Below are 21703 nucleotides of genomic sequence, written 5' to 3' on the forward strand. Positions count from 1 at the left end.
CCCTGGGCAACACGTGGCAGGTCTCTGGCTTCAGTTTGACCCTGGGTTGTCTGGGTCACTGAGCCCAGCGCCAAGCTCTGTGTGTCACACACTGGGGCGTCACAAGGGGTAGGAAAGTGGGACTGAGTGACCAGGGCCCAAGGTGGAGGGGCCCTAGTAACTTTACCTATTGAAAAATAGCAGATATACAAGCTCACAGCGCGGCACCGAGTGCCGCGCTGCAAGCTTGTAGATCTGCTATTTTTGAAAATGTGTGCAAATCTTTGAATATGTATTTTTTAAGCGAACATTTGTGACTCCAATTTTGCTTCCGGGGTAGTCCCTGGAGCTAAATATTTTGAGATGGGGGTCCGTGGCCATATCATTTTGGGGGTCCTTCACATGAAAAGGTTTGAGCATCACTGAAATGGAAACATGGGTTTCTTGCACACATTTTCTCAATTTTTCAAAAATAGCAGATCTACAAGCTTGCAGCGTGGCACTCGGTGCCGCGCTGTGAGCTTGTATATCTGCTATTTTTCAATGGTTAACATTCATGGGGGGCCCACAGTGAATCCTTGTACCCAGGGCCCAGAATTTGGTGTGACGCCCTTGGTCACACACTGGATGGAGCAGAGTAGCTCTGTACCACTGGTTCACAAACACTGGCCCGGGATCCATTTGTGGGGAGCGGACTCGTGGACACATTTTTATGGGTCCCTTAATGTTTGGTTTCCTACATTTTGTTTGTAATTATAATTACTTCAAAACATTTTCAAAAAAAACATTCCCCCCCCCCAAAAAAATGCAATGATTTTTTTGGAAGTAATTCCATTAATAAATAAAAGAAAATTCGAAGAAATTCCATAAATTAGAAAACAAATATTTAACAAGTAGTGAAAATAGCCGATCTACAAGCTTACAGCGCGGCGCAAAGCGAAGCGTTGTGAGCTCGTAGGTCGACTATTTTCACTAGTTTGGGACGTCTATTTTCTCTTTTGGGTCTCGAAGGTCTGGGAACCACTGCTCTAAATGGTGAATCAGAGAACACTGTTATTGCCAGCCGTGGTGTGCTTTCTAGGAATCTGCATTGCCATGAGATGCAGTGACGACCCAGCATAGAACAATGAGCTGTGAATTAATAAGCAGTAGAATCCATTGAACAACAAACTCTGTAGGTCTGACATGCAGGTCTGACATTAGTGCAGTAATTAGTGCATTGTCAAAACATACAGTACATTCAAGCAGATCTGTATAAAAGTAGATAAACTATGCTGTGATAAAGATCAAAGTTACACTTCGTTGCAGCATAACATCCAGGAACTGTATAACAAACCGTCACTAGGGCTGTCACGATTATGACATTTTACATGACGATTAATTGTCACTAGAATTTTGCGATTTAATTTTTGTCGTTGACAATTACATTTCTGTTTGGCTTTTAGGCTTTGAATTTGCACATGGTAGAAATTACTGACATATTTGACAACTTTATACTTAAAAAAGAACATTGATAGTGGAAATAGCATGATCTACGAGCTCACAACGCGTTGCGATGCGACACGTTGTGAGCTTGTAGATCTGCTATTTCCACTATTTTTTACTTTAAAAAAAATATACAAACATTTTTCAACATGGGAACGAATATGACGATTATGAAAAAATAATCGCGATTATGTCAAATAATTGCAATTAGACGATTATGTAATAATTGTGAGAGCCCTAACCGTCACTGATGTTTGTCTGAATTTGATCCCGCATCACCTTCAATTTGAATGCAGCAAATGATCCGATATACATTGATATACTACTCTAATGTGACCCGTCTTCATATTTGTGAGTAATAAGAGCCAGCATTATGTTTATTTAGCAAGACATCCCTGGCTACTAAAAGAAGGAATCTCTTTCACAGGCGTGTATCTTAAGTTTCATTATGTGCAGCAGGAGAGGGGATAATGAATGAGAGAGCAAGCACCAACACAAGCCCCCAGAGGGCTCTAAACACAGTGAATTACCAACGCTCACTGGTGAGGATTACTTTGATCCTGCCGAAACAACTCCACTGAAAAGGAATGCCACCTCTTGAGGGCTGTCGGAGCGCTTCCTCCCACTGAAACCTCATTAAAGGTAAAGATAAACCATTAATCAGAGAAATGCAGGTGTCATGGTGGCAACGGCGGTGGCGACGAAACGCCGGTGAGGGGCACAGGTAAGAATAGAGTCAAAGACAAAATCAAATGCCCAGCTAGACCTAGATGTCATTCTGCATTAGATCTCTGGCAGGGGCGTCAATTGGGTATGGCAGGGGTATGCAGCTGCCATACCCTGGGTCCAGGGGGGAAGATAAAAGCTAGTTCTAAATATGAATCCATGAATGTCTCTTTGTCTATCTGTGCCGGTTATTATGTTGGTAAATTACAGTAAAATAACTACAAATGCAAAATTTAACAAAATGGTCACTTTAACAAGGTATTATAATTATATTAGGTATATATAATTATATATTATATGTACTTCTTCTTAAAATAAATATATCATGCCTGTTGCTAAGGTATGTTGCCATACTTCAGCTTTTTCTGAACTGACGCCACTGATCTCTGGATGTGTCAATGAGCAAACACGCGTACATACGGTCTATGAATAAATATGAAATACATATGTCATCATCACAGCTGTGCTGTGTCAACCTGCAGTCGCCTCCACACACGACGAGGCAGTGAGACGCGAGAGGGCTGCCTCTGAAAGTGCAAAACCTGCCTTCCAGGGATCAAAACCCTTCTCTCAAATAGCAAATAGTGAGCGAGAGAGACAGACCATCAGATTGGCTTAAATGCAAGAAAAGTGGAGTGCCATAAACATTTAAAAAATAAATAAAACAAACGTCAATTTGGATCAAAGGGACAGAAGGCAAGCGGACAGGCCAGAGCGGTGTCATTCTGCAACGTAATGGAATCATGTGCGTAAATAAACTAAAGGTGTATTTAACCCATTAGACCTTTAAAAAAAGTCTTCTAGATCCTAACAGTTTTCTGAAAAACCTATGTTTCTCTGTCAGTGGGTCTCAAACTTTTTCATGTCAAGGACCCCCTAGAATTATATGTATTTAACCACGGAGACCCATCTGAAAATATTTAGGTCCAGGGGGGGACCAAGAGAAAGAAGGATTTACGATACAAATGTCTGCTTTAAAAAATATATATGTTACAGTTAGTTTGGGTAACTCAGTTAGATTGGGGTAGGAGCGCTTGTTTTTGTTCACCTCATGTCCCAGTGGTAGAGCATTTGACTGCATTAGTCCCACGCTGGTGAATGCCACTATGCCTAAACCTAAACCTAACCCTAAACCTTACCCTAAACCTAACCCTAACCCTAACCCCTAACCCTAAACCTTAGCCTAAACCTAACCCTAACACCTAACCCTAAACCTAAACCTTACCCTAAACCTAACGCCTAACCCTAAACCTAACCCTAACCCTAAACCTAACCTCAGTAAAACTATGCCTAAACCTAACCCTAATCCTAACCCTAACCTCAGTCAAATTATTCCTAGTTCCCCGAAGGAGGCGGCGCCTGCTCCACATTGTGCACAAAAACGAGCGCTCCTGTTCTCAATCTAACTGAATCTCAAACTAACTGTGACATATACATTCAAAGATTCGCACCCATTTTCACGATTTTTCAAAAATAGCAGATCTACAAGCTTGCAGCGCGGCACTCGGTGCCGCGCTGTGAGCTTGTATATCTGCTATTTTTTTAATAGTTAAAGCATGAAATTATGGTTAAAGTGGTGACAAAGATAATACGTAACCAGTCTGGGGTAACAAAATACATCACAGCAACATGCCACAGCCCGGGTAGTTGTAGCGGTGACGAGTTACGAGCGCGAGGGATCTTTTAGACCCCCTGCTGTCAAATACTGCTGTAGGGCCTAACCAGGCTGCAAGGTGCTTCATTCTAGGAAAAGCTGACGTTATTAATAAATGTTCGGTGCTGCGCGCGCATTGTGTGTGTGTGTGTGTGTGTGTGCGTGCGTGTGTGTGTGTGTGTGTGTTTGTGTGTGTGTGTGTGTGTGTGTGTCTGTGTGTCCGTCCGTCTGTCCCTGGCAGGCAGAAGGATGTACGCCATGTGCTCAGCAACACACAGAAAATAGCTTGCTGCTCACACACACCGAACGGAGAGACATTTAACCACTTAAACCCCAACGCCCCACATCCAGCAATGCAGCACGCCGTGAGCTCAAGAGTTCAAATTATGTTTAATGATATACAACAAATATACGTAATTGGAAGAGAACGTAACAGTAGCTAAAACATATCTGAAATATATTTGTGCATTTCCAGGGTACAAATTGATTTTTCAAATAGGCCTATTGTGTACATAAATATGTCTATATCCATGGGGAATAGCCTATCTATAGTACTAAATAACCAGACTATAGTACTCTATATATGGGCATAAAGGGGACATGGATGGAATGGTCAGCACCACTCAAATAGGGACATGGACAGACAGATAAAGAGATGGGCATGAAAGGGACAAATGGCAAGACGGAATTCATTTCCCAGCGGATTCCTTGTGACTCGCGTCAGGGCAACCACACTTGCAATTTCCTAGAATTGTATCTTTCTTGCTCTAGGTAGGTAGCCCAATCATGGATCAGCATTTCCAGCAATGTGATCATCATTAACAGCAAATGAGGGACCAGTATTCCTGGTGATGCCAGTGGTGATGCCAATGGCATCGCCAGTGGTGAGCGCACCGCATGTTGCGCTCTGCTGGCGCACAAGTATAGGCCATACATGGCCACTTGTGCACAAGACGCAAGTTGGCACCTCGACAGAGACACAATAATAATGTAATGGGAGAAAGTTGGGAGTTACAAAGTCACACAAAGTTCTGTAGTTACACACACCAATGTGCATTCATACAGACACACACACACACACACACACACACACACACACACACACACACACACACACACACACACACACACACACACACACACACACACACACACACACACACACACACACACACACACACACACACTCTCTCTATCTCTCTCTCTCTCTCTCTCTCCTACTCTCACATTGCCTCTCTGATCACAGCCTGTGTGTATCTCTCCAGGGTAGGGGTGGGGTGTGGTGTGGTGTGGGTGGGGGTGGGTGGATTCAGGCATCAGTAAGCCCATCAGAGGGGAGAGAGCCGCGATGCGTCTCTTTTGATCAGTCCAGTCTTTCACATTAGCATGTACCTTGGCACTCGTTCCCCCGCTCCACCCCGGGTTCGCTACCTGCCTGTCAGCTCTGCTGGGCTCACAAAGACTCTCTGCCCAGGTAAGACAGAAGGCATTCCGAGCTCGTTGGAATGTTAATCACTAATGAACAGAGGTTCATCGCTGCTGCTACGATGATGATGATGATGATGATAGTGGGGGGAGTCTTAGTGAACTACTGTTACAATCCCGCAGCAGAGACAGGAGGACCAAAGCCTCGCCGTGGCGTGCATCTGTAATGTGAGAGCCCCTGCCAGCTCTTGAACATAGTGTCACGGACTCCCAAGGTTCTATGAAAACTAAAGACGTACAAACTGACTGATGTTGTTGTTGTTGATGATTTGATACTGGGCAGGCGGGGGGCTTACATTTATTTGTCCCCTTAGGGACGTTTGTACCTCAAAGGGAGGCTCACGCGTTGCATCTCCTCGTACATTTCTTCCGATAATGAAAACCAATAATAACACAGAGGCGCGATTCATGTTTTCGAATAAACACAAGGGCAGGCATTGTTTGTGTTTCAATAACAACAGAGAGAGCACTTTGATAATGTTTCCAAGTCTTCCTTCTTTTCTTTGTGTGTGTGCTTTCGTTAAGGTGGAAAACCAAACAAAGAGGTTATTTTTTCACACTTTGATTAATAGCGGCATCGCGTCACTGGCAGGTGAAGGAGCAGGGTTTTCTTTTTTCTGTTTTTTTTTCTGTTTTCTTTTTTTTTACGAGGAGTTGTGTTTTGGACGAAGGTCTGGTTTGGGTCTAGCCTCCACAACCGGACGCCCTCTCACTTCTGGGCCACTTAATTAGCCTGGCCCTGCATAACGGAGGTGGTCACATGGGCCCAATTTGGCTATGCTATAAAGTCTAGAAGGACTCCACCAGCATTAATATGGGGGGGGGAGATGCCGCCCCACCCCCCATACCCCCCCAACACACATATACACCCACACACACACACACACACACACACACACACACACACACACACACACACACACACACACACACACACACACCTCTAACATTTATGTGCCTGCTATGCTGGGGAGCAGGGCCGTGCAGAGAATGTTAGAGGGGCAAGGGCTGACATTTCTAAAAGGGCCTTTTGGTGAAAATATCGAAAATAGCAGACCTTCAAGCTCACAACGAGTCACACTGCGACGCGTTGTGAGCTTTGAGGTCGGTGCTTTTTTTTTTTCGATGCTTGATTTCCACACAGAGAGGGCAATTCTTTCAACATAAGATGCTGCATTCAAGTTCAGGAGAGTTTGGACAAGGCATTTCTCTTGAATGCTGCCTTCAGGTATGGCATGGAAAGAAGAGGGCATTTGCATTTCTTTCAACATAGTAAAAACTGCATTCATGGTCTGGAGAGGGCACTTTTTTTTACAGATGGATAAAAGGGCAGGAGCTCAAGCCCCCTTTGATATCTATGTGTACCCCTGCCTGCTAGGAAGGAAAGAACTTTGAAGAATCAGAAAGCAGTATGAACAGCAAGAGAAGATGAGGAAGAAGAAGAAGAGGAAGAAGAAGAAGACAAAGAAGTAGGAGGAGGAGGAGAAAGAAGATGATAAAGTCTTTGATAAAGAAGATGAAATTGAAGAAGAAGAATTAGAAGAAGAGGAGAAAACACGACTGAAATCAAAGGAGGGGACCCTTAAATTCCTGGGAATTTTTCCAGATGTTGCTAAAATATGCCGTTGAGGCAGTCCAGATGTGCTCGTTCTGTTTGCACCCTCCCTCAGCTCGAGCTCACCGTTTCCAAGGACTTCTCCTCTTTCTTCCTTTTCTTCTCCTTCCTTTTTTTCACCCATTCCTTCTTTCACTCTATCCATCTCTCTCTCTCTCTCTCTCTCTCTCTCTCTCTCTCTCTCTCTCTCTCTCTCTCTCTCTCTCTCTCTCTCTCTCTCTCTCTCTCTCTCTCTCTCTCTCTCTCTCTCTCTCTCTCTCTGCACGCCCCCTTCCCCACGGCAGCCCCCACCCCACCCTCATAACGGCGTTCCCTGATAATTCCTTTAAAGCGAGGGGCTTTAATAGTCCCCAGGGCACCTTAGCATCCACTAAGATCCTGTCATAAACATCCACTCTCATTCTCTACAGCGAGTGTGTGTGTGTGTGCGTGCATGTGTCGAGGGGTGCGCGTATCAGCATTGTTTTATCGTTCGCCAAATCAATTAACAATTAACTCCATCGCTAACAATAGCCGCGCTGTTGCTGCTGCTGCGAGACCAAAAAAAGACCGCTGAGAGACCGAAGCGGGAAAAAAAAGGGAAACGACACCCATGCTTCCTTGTACTTATCTCCCCCCCCCACCCCTCCCGTCTGCCACCCCAGCTTTTCTTCCCTCTCTCTCTCTCCCTCTCCCTCTCTCTCTCTCTCTCTCTCTCTCTCTCTCTTCCCTCCATACAAGTGCTGCCTGTACCAGGGACGTGCAGAGAATGTGTTAGAGAGGCAGGGGCTGAGATTTCTAAAAGGGCATTTGGTGGAAATATCGAAAATAGCAGACCCGGCCGAGGTCGGCTATTTTCGGTGCGTTATACCACACTGAACTAAGCATAACCAAGTCAATACAAGAGATGTGGTGCATGGATTTCTACCTTTCGCTGTAGTCTACAGCGAAAGGACAATTCTTTCAACATAAGATGCTGCATTCAAGTTCAGGAGAGTTTGGACAAGGCAATTCTCTTGAATGGGTATGGCATGGAAAGGGCATTTTAATTTCTTTCACCATAGTAAAAACAGCATTCGTGGTCTGAAGAGGGCACTTTTTACAGACGGATAAAAGGGCAGGGGCTCAAGCCCCCTTTTGATGTCTATGTGTGCACGTGCCTGCTCTCTCTCTCTCTTTTCCCTCCATACAAGTGCCTGTACGTTCGCTGCCTGTACGTTGGTTCAGCAGCGGCGCTCCTCTCCTCTCCTCTCCTCTCCCACGGAGCGTGACCCGGCCGCCACCCCTGACCTCCCCTCTCGCAGACACCACACTCTGGTGCGCTGCCAACAGGGCTCTGTAATGCTGCCTCACGGATCACTCCTCACAGGAACCCCACCCCGATCCGCTGAGAACACGCTCTGCCGTATAGCCCATGCTCTCTCTCACACACACAATGCCAAACAATACATGCATGTACTGTTTATACAGTACATTCACACACACACACGAGCGTTGACAGATTAACTACTTAAACCGTGCATTATGCTTCAGGTATTTTCGCAACATTTTCACCTAGTTTAGCCATTATTGTTTAACCCATTTGTGTCGAATACACTTCACAGATTTGCCTACCACGACATGCCCTTAATCGGAGCGCTAGGGTGCAAACACAAACGCTTCCATACAGGTGGACTGCACAATACTTTTCTTTAGGACAATTACTTTTATTGGTGACATACAGTATAGCAAGTATTTAGCCGCAGAGTGGCGCAGACCTGATATGAAAAGGTTTTCTGCAAGGGACTCCGCTAAAAGTAGATTTGCGTTGTTAAAATGTTCAAAATTATGCACAATCTTTTCTAAGAGGAGCACATTTACAGTACAAGCTCACAACGCATCGCGGTGCCACACGTTGCAAGCTTGGAGATCGGCTTATTCGGAAAACACCTGAAGTATAACGATAGGGTTAAAGTGGTTAAACTGATATCGACGCTGTACACCTAACTCCCCCTGGAGCCCCCTCAAGGACCCTTTGGTGTTTCCGGACACCACTTTGGGAACGAACCACTGCAGTTAGACTCTACCACTTGCCCTGCCGCGGCGGCTCTGATCTGGCCTGTATAATCCAAGGACTTCTCCTGTTACCCATCCCGGGCTGAAACACAAGAAAGCGTCCTAAATGTGACACTTGAACTTGTCAGAGCCGTTTGTTCAGGCAAATGTCAGCACTTTGGTATGTAGAGTGCTGATGACAAAGACATGGACAGTGCCTGCCTGTCTGTCTCTGTCTCTGTCTTGTAAACCCGATTGCTCAACTCGTCACTGTCGGGCAGAAACCTCGTATCTCCAAGTTTCAAATTTGTATGTTTTTTTCCCCCGTAAAGTAAAGCCCTGCTTCATCACACAAGATTGTCAAACAAAACTAGTGAAAATAGCAGATCTAAAAGCACACAACGCCTCGCGATGCGAGGTGTTGTGTGCTTCTAGATAGTCTATTTTCACTACTTTAAATCGTTTTTAAAGTAATAACAAAAAAAGGAAGGTTTTGGACATACAAGGTTTCCACCTGACAACAACGATATACTCATACCACGGTGCAAAACTGCATGCGAACACAGCAGGACAAAGGACTGTACAGAGGAAGCGAATACGTTACAGGCGAGTTTCGACTTGTTCTTGTTCATGTGACTTCAAACCGCTTTTAAAAGGAGGGGAAAAAAGGAATCTAATGACAATTTGAAGACACTGATAGAAAAAGGAAGTTAGGAAGGAACTTTTTTTTCATTCTGGCAGGATGACAGCCTCACTCACGGTCAATCATTTCACTCAACAGTGTAAGAATGGCCTTATTATACAGTAGCCTACTGTAAAACAGTTACTGTAAAACAGCAGACCTATAAGGGCCTTTCTTTTAATAATAATAAATAAAATAAGCATTAAAGATAAGAAACAACTTATGGGTTGTTGTTTAGTTTTTTGGTCCTTTCAATGTCTAATTGGGCTTGTGTGTTCACGGCGGACACTTTTTAAGTTGCTTGATTCAATATTTAGATATTCATTTGATCAGACACACTCCCTCCCGTACCCGTACCAATTCAACGTCAAACTCCAAGCTACAAGCTCAGATGTGCTATTATCAAAAAATGTGCCTCTTTCTTATACTATTTGACAATTTGGTCAACGTTTGACCAGTTTTTATAAAATAGTTTGTTGATTACTATTGATGCAATAATGGTCTTTTAGGCATTAAAACGGTCTCTTAAAGTGTCTCTTCACTGTCATCTGGGTACCCACAGGTTGAGAACCACTGGTTTACACTAAGTAGCACTCTCACTTGTCCTGGCTTTCACGGCCTGGGTAGTGGTGTTCCATGGAATGAGAAGATAAGATAAGCCCATTGCTCTATGCCCCCAGGTGGCCCAGGAGAAGGGGGGGGGGGGGATTTCCCCAACAGAGCCCTCACCAAGACGTGCGGAAACCAAGCAAATCATCTCGTTTCCAGTGCTTCCCCAGGTGGGGTGTAGGGATGGGACGATACGCAATATTATCGTTTATCGCGATAAAAAAAAACACTCACGATAACGTATTGTGGGGATTTAATTTATTGTGATATTGTGCTCCGTCATTACACTGGGATCAATTCACCTTTTATTTGCCGAGCTGCATATCCAGTACCACTTAAATCCTCTATATATTTGGTAAAATTTACTTATAAAAGGTGTATTTTTTTCACTGTCTATCAAATGTCTTTGCCAAAAAATAGCCGATCTACAAGCTCACAACACGTCGCATTGCGACAAATGGAACCAAATTTGGTTCCATTTGTACACTGTCAGAGTTAAGGGGAGACCATGGAATGTCTAAGTTTGAGAACCACTGTAGTAGACAAGCTTTCCCTTAACGTAGACAGTAGACACCCCCACCCCTCCCCTTCCCTTCCTTTAACACCCTTCCACCTCCCTGCCGTTGAAAACATGCCTGAAACCAGACAGCCACAGCAGAGTGTCTGACCCTGGTTAGGTGACAAAGCCCTCCAGACTTCTGCTCAGACTGTGTGTGTGTGTGTGTGTGTGTGTGTGTGTGTGTGTGTGTGTGTGTGTGTGTGTGTGTGTGTGTGTGTGTGTGTGCGCGCGCGCGTGCGTGCGTGCGTGCGTGCGTGCGTGCGTGCGTGCGTGCGTGCGTGCACACGCGTGCGTGTAACGTGCGTGTATGTTCTATACCACCGTTGTCGGGTGGAAACCTCATATCCAAATCCTTTTTTATTATTTAAACATTACATTATTATTAATAGACCCCAATGAAAACACTGAAAATAGCTGATCCACACGCTATCAACGCGTCGCTATGTGACACGTTGTGAGCTTGTAGATCTGCTGTTGTCGCTACTTTTGTGCTTCACGCTTGTGCGATGAAGTAGGGCATAAATTCACAAAAACAAATACAGTACAAAGTCGAAATATGGACATACAATACAAGGTTTCTGCCCGGCGATATGCAAGCATGTGTGCACGCGAAGATGCAGGTGCGCGTATGATTGTGTGTGCGCGTGTGTGCGTGTGTGCGTGTGTGTGTGTGTGTGTGTGTGTGTGTGTGTGTGTGTGTGTGTGTGTGTGTGTGTGTGTGTGCGCGTGCGTGCGTGCGTGTGTGTCGCAGCAGAGGGGGGCTTCAGTCTGGGCGGATGTATGAACATGCTAGACCTGCAGGCGTCAACAAACAGTTAATCACTCTTTCTCTGCTTTCTCCAAAGACGAGGACAAAATGCTGGGACTGTTCAGGTTTTTTGGACATTATATTCCCCTCTGCATGATACATAACAGTGCAACCTGTGAAACGTGGTGTGTGTGTGTGTGTGTGTGTGTGTGTGTGTGTGTGTGTGTGCGTGCGTGCGTGCGTGCGTGCGTGTGTGTGTTCAGTAGGCTCTGTCTACACTGCTGAGAAGTCTAACGCCAGTCCCCACTCCCCACACACCCCTGCTAAAGCCTCCCTATACAGCGGTGGTTCCCAAACCTTTCAGGTCGAGACCCAAAAGAGAGATTCCCGGGCAAACAAGTGAAAACAAGTGAAAATAGCTAATCTACAAGCTCACAACACCGTCTGCGGTCAAATACATATAATTCTGGAGGTCCTTGATTTTAACAAGTTTGAGAAACACTAATATAGAAACATACATTTTTGAGCGGTGGTCACACCGTCTCCTATACGTGGCCGTGTGTGTGGGTATCCGTCCGGCCGTCCGGCCGTCCGTGTATGTAGCCTCAAGCATGCAGTACCTTTTCTGACCACACATGTTAAGGGAGGGGCGCTGTTGTTCTCACACACACACACACACACACACACACACACACACACACACACACACACACACACACACACACACACACACACACACACACACACACACACACACACACACACACAGGGGGGAAGGGTGGGTTAGCATGTGTGGTCAAGTATTATTATTATTATTAACAAACTGAATGTTTTAGGGTCAAATAAATTAGAGTGTGTGAAGAAACTACAGCATTGTAAAGCACACTAACCCCGCTGCACCCACCCAGTAGTGCTGTTGCACAGCCTCCACGACCACCGCTCAGTTCACACGGGTGTGATTTTTCTAAAACTGTTAGGATTTAGAAAACATTTATAGAATGGGGGTCCACACAGGTCCATGGGTTAACTGCTCCCTGTGCATCCACTGCCACTAATACTGTAGTTAGAATGGATAAATGCAGAGAGAAGATGATAGGGCTGTCACAATTATTACATAATCGTCTAATCGCGATTATTTAATCGTCATAATCATTTCCATGTCAAAAATAGTGGAAATAGCATATCTACAAGCTCACAACGCGTCGCATCGCGACGCGTTGTGAGCTTGTAGATCGGCTATTTCCACTATCAATGTTCTTTTTTATGTATGAAGTTGTCAAATATGTCAGTAATTTCTTTGTTTAGGTTATGTGTCATATCTACCATGTGCAACTTCAAAACCTAAAAGCCAAACAGAAATGTAATTGTCAACGACAAAAACAATTAAATCGTTAATCGCAATTATTTGAGTGACAATTAATCGTCATGTAAAATGTCATAATCGTGACAGCCCTAGAAGAGGACACATTTCACATACAGATGTGCCGTTTCACGTCTTCAGCTTTACTGCTCTTCCACTGCTTTTTTCCACAGGTTTCTTTCCCTGTTATGCCTTTCAATTTTTTATGGAGAATGGAGCGTATTTGTGTGGAAACCCGCAAATGGCAAGAAAGCTCTCCTTGGAAAGCAGAATCCACCTTCATAGGTAGATTTAGAGTTCATAAAAATAGCAAAAATAGCTGATAAGCTCAATGTTCTGCCAATCCACTGAAGTCTACGGTCTTGCCAATGGCAGGACATGTGAAGTTTTGGCTGACACATCTGTAATGTGCAAATATACAGTGACAGGGGGAAATAAGTACCCAGAAGGACTGGCGACTAAATCATTACTACTACGGGTCCATTTGGTCACATTTGTACACCCTCTAGACTAGAGCTACACGTGGTGGATTAATGACTGTGTTTACTGTGCAGATCCACCATCTCATCAGTAATCCAAACACTGTTTGGGTGCCTCCTGTAATGGATCCCCTGCTTATCGTAATTGCGATCGCAGCACCTAATCTGATGGGCTGGTTTAAGCTGAACCATGTACATTTAAGGCTCAGAGACTCTATCTCTCTTCCTCTCTCTGTGCTGCAGCGGGGGGAAAAAACACAGCAACATAGAAATACTTTGTTACAATTAAAAGTCTGGAATTCAAATTGAACTTGATCAAAAGTATCAACGTTTTGGCATCAAAATGAACTTAAAGTACCAAAAGTAAAAGTACAAAATGTTTGAAAATAGCAGATCAACAAGGTCACAACGGATTTGGGTTTGTAGATTGGCTATTTTCAAATAGCCAAGGTATAAAATATGGCTAAAGTGGTTCATGTATGTTTTATAATATATTAGTATCCGAGATGTGGTGGAGTAGAAGTATTGGAAATTGGAAATACTCAAGTAAAGTACAAATACCTCAAAATTGTACTTAAGTTTGTTACTTCACACCATGGCTGTAGTGTGTTGAACAACCACACAGCATTGCATGCACAATGCATCATCCCCATGCATGCGACAGGACATCACAGCATTATGGTTAGGCAATGAGACAGTGACACAGTTTCCCTTGGAAGTAGAGATATTCCTCTTGTGCAGATAGCAGACGAGACAATCAACAGGTAATACCTGTGTGTGTGTGCGTGTGCGTGTGCGTGTGCGTGTGCGTGTGCGTGTGTGTGTGTGTGTGTGTGTGTGTGTGTGTGCGTGCATGTGTGACAGTGACACACACACCCCCCCATATCCAGGGGTGTGGTGCATGCTTTGATGTTTCGATGGCCAAGCGCCTAGCAATTTTTGCCCACGCACGCACGCACGCACGCACGCACGCACGCACGCACGCACGCACGCATGCACGCACGCATGCACGCACGCACAAACTCTGCCAGCCAAAGTGCTTCGCGTCTGACAAGGTGACAGACACAATAGTAGCTTAGCCGCGTGTGTGTGTGTGTGTGTGTGTGTGTGTGTGTGTGTGTGTGTGTCCACATTTGGGTAAGGGGGCTGCTAAGTGCTAATCGGGACACCTTCTCTCAATCTCTGACCAGCGGGACAAGCACCACCACCACAATGTGGTGACACTAGAACATGACAAACAGCTCTGGCTTAAAGAACCCGCTAATTACCTTGCTCTGTATCTGTTTGCAAAAGGTGTCCATAAGGTTTATGTGTGTATGTGTGAGCATGTGTGTGTGTGTGTGTGTGTGTGTGTGTGTGTGTGTGTGTGTGTGTGTGTGTGTGTGTGTGTGTGTGTGTGAGACACTTAGGGATGCCATTGAAAAATCTATATTCAGTCAAAATATAGGCTAATACTACTGTACAGCAAATCACCATTGATGTATTGTCATGCAGGGACATGCTGGGCCCCTGATTCAGCCCGGGAAAAAGAGTTGGAGAGGCCCTCATTGCGTGTTGGAGAGGCTTTTGTGTGGGATTTCTTCTTTTTTTTTTTTATCAATTTCTGGCATTCCCTCTTGTGTGAGTGTGAGTGTGTGTGTGTGTGTGAGAGAGAGAGAAAGAGGGAGAGTAATAGAGACACACCTGCCATACAGTGGATTTCCAGTTTTCTATCCTATACATCTCCGACGAGCGCTCAGCCTCTCTGACATCAAACACAACACGCAGCGTTTGATCATGCTATATATGGAGTGTTATAAGACCTCCAGCAGTGTGTCACAGGCATATAAATAGAGCATGAGAATTAGCTCATGATCCGCGGTTAATCCAATCTCAAAAAACTCCTGTTATGTGACTTTACTCGTCAGATGTGATAAGAGGGGGGGGGAGAAAGAAAGGAAAAGAAATGTGACATTGTTAGAAATGACTGCATTAAGCAGGAGTCATTCAGTCACTTAGTCAGTTATTGTTTCATTCTTTTGGTCTGGGCTTCTCATCAGCGGGCCAATTATAATGACTGTTTGAATGCTACAGGACCGGGCCCACTTGTAGGCCGTGAGGATATTACAAGTTGGCCCACAAATAATGTTTTCGGGGTCATTTTAGAGTCTACAGCAAGAGTCTTCAACAGGGGGGTCCAGGAGGTCCACAGAGTTACTACAGGGGGTCCTCCAAATCTTTGTGTGATAGAAACCTTTTTCTCCTTTTTTATATTAACCACTTGAACCCTAGTGTCGAACTTTTGCCAAAAATAGCAGATCTACAAGCTCACAACGCCTCGCGCTGCGAGGCGTTGTGAGCTTGTAGATCGGCTATTTTCGGCAAAGACATTTGGTGTAGAGGGGAAAAAGAAGTACAGAGTGAAATGTCAAGTTGTGTATTGACGATTCAAGTGGTTAAATAAATACGTATCTGAAAACACAAATTGACATGAATCCAAAATACACTGATGATTTTGCTGTCAAACAATGAACCAATAACCTTCTATGAGAAGGTTGTGGGGGTCCCTGCTTCATCTCTCTGTCAACTAAGGGGTCCTTGGCCTGAAAACGTTGAAGACCCCTGGTCTACTGGCTTTTGGGAGCACCCCATACCCTTTTTATGTTGCTTGATGTAGATATTCGATTTCTTTACTAAATCACACACTTCCTTCCATAACCACTGTAAATTGAGGAGCGTCCAATTAAAGGAATATCAAATATCTACTCTCAAGCAACTCAAAAACTGTTCGGGGTGCACACAAAAGCCAATGTAGTCGATAAAATGACCCCCACACATGTTTTGAGAGTGAAATATCCCTTTAATATCTTGAGAAAAAAAAGTGTTTTCATTTTGATATTGATAAACTAAGAACTTCAGGAAATGATGTCATCATCTTTCCCTGGTGAATATCCATCAAAGCACACAAAGTGCACACTTCATTACAACCTGCACTGTAAACCTAACCCAAGCTAAGACATTTCCGTACATTACAGCGTTGGCAGGGAGACAAGTCGACGGTCATGTCGCTGATTGAGACCACGTCAATTTCAGCATTATATGCCTGATTTATACTTTGTCGTACGGCGGGCGTCGTGCGCCGAACACGGCCAATCGACAAGCCAGCAGTGCGACCGCGATGTGAGATTGTCTATTTTGGGCACATGACTCCATCACCATCATACGACTTAAGTTAGGCATTAGGGAGCAGAGATAAGAGGGTAGAATTAATGATGGCCGGTGGTGACAACTGCTTTTCATATCATCTATTTTTACAGGCTCCTCAAAGGGGGAATTCAATTTTACAACAATATACTGTATCCACAATTCAATCCATTGTCTCTCACTCACTTGTCACCATCTCTCTCTCTCTCTCTTTCTCAGCCCTCGCATCGCTCTCTATTTGATATCGTCACTGTCGGGCAGAAACCTCGTATCTCCAAGTTTCAAATGTGTATGTTTTTTCATGAAGTAAAGCCCTGCTTTATCATACAAGGCTGTTGCACAAAACTAGTGAAAATAGCAGATCTACTACTTGTAGATCGCCTATTTTCACTATTCTAAATAATTTTTCAAATGTTATATACAAAATGAACGTTTTTTGGACATAGTACAAGGTTTCCACCTGACAACGATGATATGCTCTCTGCCTGTCTCCCGCTCCATCTCTCTCTCCCTCTCTTAATGATACACATAACAGAGAGAGATAGAGAGAGAGAGAGAGAGAGAGAGAGAGAGAGGGAGGGAGAGAGAGAGAGAGAGAGATAGAGAGCTGGCTATAGGAGGGCGAGTCGACCTTCCCCTCAGTGCGAATTATGAGTGTGATCTGGACAAATCCCCACAGAGACTGTGTTTCCACTTCAAAAGAAGTGGCTGTACGCACCCTGAATACTGCCAGCCCACAGAGAGGCAATTGAGACGCGCTGAAGAACCAGAGATAAAACCCTGGGACTAATGATATTCAGACGATTCCTAAACTCACAAGTGTTTCAGCCAACAATCAAAGATACTTGAATCCGAAACCACTCATATAAATCAATGGAAATTAAAAAAAAGCATAGTTATGGGCCTAGACATATTACTTGCATAGACTTATACTAATACCTGTTAAATTATGGCTCACCGTGCAAATCCTGTGGGGTCTAAAATGCAGATGGCCAGGCAAGACCTGAAATATACTCGTATTATTTATTATTCTTGAAGCTTTGACGTATCTGTAACCCTGTACGTATCTGTCCTACATTTACATGCTACATAGTGCTGCTATGACAACTGAATTTCCCTCTCAGGATCAATAAAAGGTATATTATCTACACTAAGATACAACTGTGGTTCTCAAACTTTTTCATGTCAAGGACCCCCAATTTAATGTATTTGGCTGCAGATCCCCATCTGAAAGTATTTCGTGCCAGGGAGTCCCACAAAAGATGTTAAACAAATATAGGCCTATTCAATGTTTTTCACAATTCTTCAAAAACATTGAAAATAGCACATAGCCCATATATTTTCAAATAGCCAGTGAATAGGCTATAGGCTTAGTGGTTAACCTTTAACTATTGAAAAATAGCAGATATACAAGCTCACAGCGCGGCACCGAGTGCCCGCGCTGCGAGCTTGTAGATCTGCTATTTTTGAAAAGTCTTGAAAATTAGAATGTTGACACGATTCTATAAGTGTCTTTTGAATCCTTCTAAGGTTTTTTGAAAAACCTACGTTTCTATGTCAGCAATCTGGCCAGCCATCGTCAAAGAAAAGGTCCTTTTCACTTAACTGGGGCTCAGTTAGTCTGTTCTTGAGAGACTACTATGTCAGTGGTTCTCAAACCTTTTCATGTGAAGGACCCCCAAAATCATATTTATTTGGCCACGGACCCCCATCTCAAAATATTTAGTTCCAGGGACCCCCCAGAAGCAAAATTTAAGTTACAAACGTTCGCTTTGAAAATACATAATATTCAAAGATTTGCACACATTTTCACGACTTTTTCAAAAATAGCAGATCTACAAGCTCGCAGCGCGGCACTCGGTGCCGCGCTGTGAGCTTGTATATCTGCTATTTTTCACTGGTTAACCCATTCAGGCCGGGAACACATTTTGCTGTTTGGGAGGGGCTTACAGTACATGTATGTAGCAACATATTTGTTTTGTAGGCTGATTTCTGATTTAGCCCTATTCTATAGGTTAGGCCTAAATGGGTTAAAGCATTCAATAATTCAAGAACTAAACGTTAAACGGATTTCCCGGGGACCTCCTGTTAACTCCCTCAAGGACCCCCACTTTGAGAACCACTACATCACCATCCATCTATCTATATCCATCTATAAAACAAAGTGGTTGGACGCTACTGTCTCTGGATGGTTAAACCAGCAGACTGAACCGCTACGCCAGAGGGGAATTCCTGAAATGATAGAGCACGCTGGGAGCAAAGGTCAAGGTTTGAGGTGCAGAGTTCAGTGCAGCCGTTATCAATAAAGACCTCCTGCAAGCAGGGAGCTCCAAACACAAATAATTAACGAGTCGCCTCTGAGTCATTCCGTGATTCTGCGGCCTGGAAGCCTTCAAGCACTTTCTGATTTCTTTTTTTTTTTAACAACTTTGTCCTGGACAGAGAGAGAGAGAGAGAGAGAGCATCACAAGCTACTAGGGATGGGACGATAAGCGATATTATCGTTTATCGTGATAAAAACCACTCGCGATAATCGTATTGTGGAGATTTAATTTATCGTAATATCGTTCCGTCATGCACTGGGATCAATTCACCTTTTATTTGCCGAGCTGTATATCCGGTTCCATTTAAACCCTCTATTGGTAAAACATACTTATAATATAAGTATTTGATTCAGTCTTTTTTTTTCACTCTCTACCAATCTCTTTGCCAAAAAATAGCCAAATCTCTTGGCCAAAAAAGCTCACAACGCGTCACCTCGTGAAACGTTGTGATCTGCTATTTTTTGGCAAATGTTCCGCCACAGGATAATGGATGTTGTTGGGGATATTTTGATTATCGTGATAATATCGTAAATCGCGATTTCTTTGGTCACAATAATCGTGATATGAAATGTTCATATCGTCCCATCCCTACAAGCTACATGGTGTGCTTCCCCTCTCCATCTGCATTGAGGTCTGTTTTTAGGCAAGGAAAATCCATGCTTCACGCACGGCAGCCGGGTTATTCTATGAAAAACACAAGTCTAGACTTAATAGCCGTTAACTGCGGCAAAAAAAAAAAGCAGCTCCGTTCATAATTGGGCTATGAATCTTATTTCTCTTGTACATGTGGGTTAAGATGTCAGCAGGGATCAATGGAGCAGAGGGGGTGAAAAAAAGTAAAAAAAAAAAGAAAAAAAAAAGAAAGCGGGCGGTGGGCACGAGGGAAGCGAGCAAAGGTTTCTTTGATTTGGTGGAGTTGCAAGCCTCACGGGCAAAAGGGAGAGAGAGAGAAAGAGAGAGAGAGAGGAGGAGAAAGAAAGAGAGAGAGAGAGAGAGCTGTCACTTTAAACCATTAACTTTCGCTATAAAACTCCTCCAATAAAAATGACAGCTGCAGCCCTTCTCTCAAAAGGAGAGCAGAGGCATTGCTTCAGCGCTGGACGGGCTGTAAAAAGACAAACTTGGCCAAATGCTTTTGCCGCTGCAATTCCAACCAGCCCACTCCCACCACACAAACACTACCGACAGACGTGCACACACACACACACACACACACACACACACACACACACACACACACACACACACACACACACACACACACACACACACACACACACACACACACACACACACACACACACACACACACACACACACACACACACACACACACACACAGGCACGTGCACACATAGACATCAAAGGGGCTTGAGCCCCTGCCCTCTTATCCGTCTGTAAAAAGTGCCACCTCCATGACCATGAATGCCGTTTTTACTATGGTGAAAGAATTGCAAATGCCCTCTCCTTTCCATGCCATAACTGAAGGTTGCCTTGTCCAAACTCTCCTGAACTTGAATGCAGCATCGTATGTTGAAAGAATTGCCTTCACTGTGTAGAAATCCATGGTGTACTGTACGCCACATCTCCAGTATTGCCTTTTTTATGCTTAGTTTAGTGAGGTATCAAGGACCGAAAATAGCAGACCTTTTCACCAAAAGGCCCTTTTAGAAAGTTCAGCCCCTGCCTCTCTAAGATTCTCTGCGCGTCCCTGCACAGACCCCTACCAACAGACCCACACCCTCTCCCAGTATTACCTTTGTTCCTGAGTTACTGCCAGAGCAGGAATGTATAGCCCTCCCTCAGAACCACTCACCTACATAGACACACATGTGCGCGCATTCACTCTCTCTCTCTCTCTCTCTCTCTCACGCACACACGCGCACGCACTCACACACCACCATCACCGCCACCATAAATCTCACTTTCTCATCAAAGACCATGAACTTCACTGTTTTTTTTGGGGGGGTTGAGCGGTGTGGATGGAGGGGGGGGGGCTGTAGTGTGGGGGGTGGGGGGCTAGTCGGAGGTGTCTTCACACAGAATCCAGCAGCACAGTTTAACGGTGGGATGTTTTAAGCACGGCAGACGGCAGGCCGCTGGACTCAAGAATAACAACACGCTGCTTCCTCGTAACAGGTGGTCAGACATGCCTTTGGAGCAGACAAAACAGGCAGCACCAAACTCTAATGTGCAAATCAGGCCTTGTGAAGAGTAGAGAGAGAGAGAGAAAAAAAACTGCTGCAATTTAAGCTTGCCTTAAACAACAGATGGCTTCATTTTCTCTGGCCGGCTGGCTGGCTGTGTTCAAGGGGAAATCACCAAACAACCGGTCAGGTTCCATTTCTGCCTTTAAGCGACAATACATATCTGTCTACCAATGTCTACACACGTTTTCAAGTCAAAGACTCCCAAATGTATAATGTGTATTTGGCCGTGGACCCCCATTTGTAAAGATGTTGTGCCAAGGACCCCTATTAGAGAATATTAGTGTTGTTAACTTAGATTTAGTACAGAATTCTCCAACTGTCAGTTCTGTTGACAGAGTGAAACCTATGATCTATGATGTGAGCATGTAGATCTGCTATTTTCACAATGGAAACGTGTTATACAAAATGTAATGCCTCAACTCTTAGTGCTCGTCAGGGTGGGGGCCTGGGGGGGTCCCCAGTTAAAATATGATTATTTTGGGCGTCGCGAGAACCACTGTTCTACAAGGCAAAATCTGGAGTGTTAATTTAACTTTGACTGTGCACTAGAGTGGGCTAAGCACTATCATAAAGTTGATCATAGTAGATGGCC

General features: G+C 44.3%; 1 protein-coding gene across 1 annotated transcript in view; it reads right to left on the minus strand.

The window, feature by feature from the left end:
• Positions 1–21703, minus strand: part of rxraa (retinoid X receptor, alpha a) — a 269828-nt gene that overhangs the window by 221371 nt on the left and 26754 nt on the right.

Source organism: Nannobrachium achirus, assembly GCF_963921795.1.
Source record: "Nannobrachium achirus genome assembly, chromosome: 15".
NCBI lineage: Eukaryota > Metazoa > Chordata > Actinopteri > Myctophiformes > Myctophidae > Nannobrachium > Nannobrachium achirus.